This window comes from Trachinotus anak, unplaced genomic scaffold (assembly GCF_046630095.1).
Source record: "Trachinotus anak isolate AG129_WGS33_773 ecotype Australia unplaced genomic scaffold, CSIRO_AGI_Tana_v1 ptg000002l, whole genome shotgun sequence".
Lineage (NCBI taxonomy): Eukaryota > Metazoa > Chordata > Actinopteri > Carangiformes > Carangidae > Trachinotus > Trachinotus anak.
Genome location: NW_027273853.1, coordinates 21,672,501 through 21,675,343, shown reverse-complemented (window position 1 = coordinate 21,675,343; position 2,843 = coordinate 21,672,501). Strand labels below are relative to the sequence as shown.

The 2,843-nt window shown below is 41.1% G+C and overlaps 1 protein-coding gene across 1 annotated transcript in view; it reads right to left on the bottom strand.

The window, feature by feature from the left end:
- Window positions 1–2,207: 2,207 nt before the first annotated feature.
- LOC139637350 (plasmanylethanolamine desaturase 1) overlaps window positions 2,208–2,843 on the bottom strand; it is a 38,927-nt gene continuing 38,291 nt past the window's right edge. The window contains exon 6 of the mRNA XM_071506005.1: window positions 2,208–2,843. This exon is cut by the window's right edge and continues 2,839 nt beyond it. The gene's annotated coding sequence lies outside the window, so the exon portion shown is untranslated.

Sequence of the window (2,843 nt, the reverse complement as noted above, 5' to 3'; positions counted from 1 at the left end):
ACTTTAATTACATGATAAAAAGTATAATTTCTAAAGTCATTCATGTCTCTGCATCTAGCTGCTGAAAGTGCTGCCATCAACCCTTGTGTTTCAGTATTACTAATAGAAACTTTAATAGCTATCAGCATGAGGCACTGATCAGCCAAGCACATCAGCATGGTGAGATCCAATATGTTACCACCACGCAGAGAAAGCGGGAGTGTGTGTCTGTGTGTGTGTGTGTGTGTGTGTGTGTGTGTGTGTGAAGAAGAAGTGCAAAATTATCAAGTCTTATTCATACATGCACTTGTTTCTTTTCAGGTAGCCTAGTTGCATGTGTGTCTTGTTAGTGCCGGGTGTAACAGTGGAAGTGATGGCAGTAAGGTGGGAATGACAAAGGAGCTCTCACTGTGAGCTATATGAAGACGTGTGAGCTCAGCGAGAGTTCTGCAACATGTCACATCCCCTGGTGTGTGGGTGTGTGTGTGGGCACACACGTTCACACTCAGGTACAACAGCAACTGTCTCCAGGTTCGTGTGTGCGTGTGATGCCAACATAAAGCCCTCTTAAAGTAACTGATCTATATTTCATAACGAGACGAAAATGAAGGAAACTCTTCTAAGAAATGCATATGGATCTCCACATTACAGCTTGTGCTGACTGTGGTGACAGTCGGACAGCACAAACAGCCAGATTCAGTACTTCAAACTTCTCATGTATGTAGCCACTGGAATAATAAGTGCAGAACTCAGAGAGGCAGGCTTGCTGGAGAGTAATTAGTGAGCACCTGATTATTGTATGCTACAATTCTGAAAATGTCCATGTCAGCATTTTCCAAATTAAAAATCCCAAAGACAAATAATTTCATGAAATTAAATTTTTTTGTTGCGGTCCCCTTCGGAATATCAGAAATGTTCAACTCAGTGTGAAAATCCCTCACTTGTTCACATCAATCATATTTGGTAGTGATTTATCATTTTTCCTGTGTTGGATTTAGAATTTGGTTGAGACTGAAATATCTCCACAATGTTCGCCATCATTACCACAAAATTTTGTAACTTCTCCTCTGGTGCCACCATGGGATTGACATTTTTGTTTTCTGATGAAATATGTCAACAATTTCTGGATTGATTGATAGGAAATTTGGTGCACACTCTTATCTCCCCATCAGGATCAACATTTTTTGAAAAACAGTTCAAGAACCTGTAGAATTTAGTGGCTTTAACAGTGTATTTTGTATTACTGTAACGTTTTCCACTCTACAGCAACAGTACCAGTGCTAGGACAATATGACATATCTAGTATCCCCTTCAGTATCACTCAGTCCAATAGTGGGCAGCATAAATGCTGGTTAGATTCATCTAACAGACTTCTCAGTCCTTCACTAGTCCACACACTCTTAAACCAGCTGTTAAATTAATGCATAACAATCCTCTGTATCACTTTCCTCTTCACACCTGTCTCTGCCCCTCCTCCCCTCTTTTTGCCTCCCGTCCTTGCCTCCTCTCCTTTCTAATTACCTTCCCGTCTCTCCTCCCTGGCACTGGCCCTGCCTTCGGCTCTCAGCGGGATCCAGAGGGGCCTCTGCAGCAGCTGTGCCCCAACAGGGGCTCTGCCTTCTGGGGAGCTAGCTCTGGATTGTGAAACTCACTGAACCGATCTGGGAGGTCATGATGCCAGACATGCAGAGCAGAATGAGGTGAATCTCTGATCTCTGCAGTCAGGAGCAAGGACTTGAACCTGACACTAGAGGGTGCTGGTGGTTCAGCATTGGCATTTAACTCTGGTGTGATACGTTTATCTCAAATCAAACTTTTGAGCTGGCTGCCAGCCACGGCAATAACCCTGACAGAAAAACATGCTTTAAGATTAATGAAAAGTGCTCATCCGGTAACCATATGCCCCCATTTCGTGTTCTCATTTTGTCTGCGCATATCCTTGGATCATCAGGCTTTGTAACCTTCTAAAGCTAAAGACATTAATGGGACTCTTTGAAACAGCATTAAAATCATGTGCCACTAAAACTGCCCCATCAGTCCTCTGGGTTGTGCAGTTCAGGCCCTGGAAAGACACAAAATGGTTCTGGACTCCTTGAGATTAGATCTTTACAGTAGTGTTGTAGTGAAGAGTTAACTATTCTGTTGTCTTATTTCAAAACTACATGCTGAACAGAGATAAGATACCTTCAAATACATGTTTTTCACATTAAAGATAACCATAGAAAATGGACATTTGGAGTAATTAACCTTTATTTAAATCAAAGAGCAGATAAAAACATTAAGGCAGACGAGCAGCGAGCGTTGAGCTGCAAAATGGAACGTCAGAATTTAACTATACAAGGCTCGATCCGTTCATAAAAAAATAGAAAATTATGAAGCCAGAGAAAAAAAGAGAACACAATGTGAGAGACAGCATGTGTTTGTGTGTGTGTGTGTGTGTGTCTGTTTGTGTATGACTGCATTCAAGAGATTTACCGTGTATGAGTGTGAGTGTGTGCATGCAAGTGAGACATGATTTCATTTGTATGTGTGTGGTCATGAGCGAGCAGGTGCTTGCTGGACACATTTTCAGACGTTTAATCAGTAAAACAATAAAGTGCTGTAATTATTGACCTCCTATGACTGAAGGGATTTCCAGCCTAGAAATAAAACTACAAATCAAGCAGCTAGACTCTCTAGTACAGAGTTAGTAACAGCCAACTTAAGTACATGTGTCACTGTACGAAATGTAAACAAAAATCAGAGATAATAAAGACATTTTTTGCATTCTATAAGCAACTTGGTGACCAGTTTTTGCTGAAAAATAATCAATTCTGATCAAGATCTTATCTTTTTTTTCTCCTTCCTTTCACATCAGTTGACAC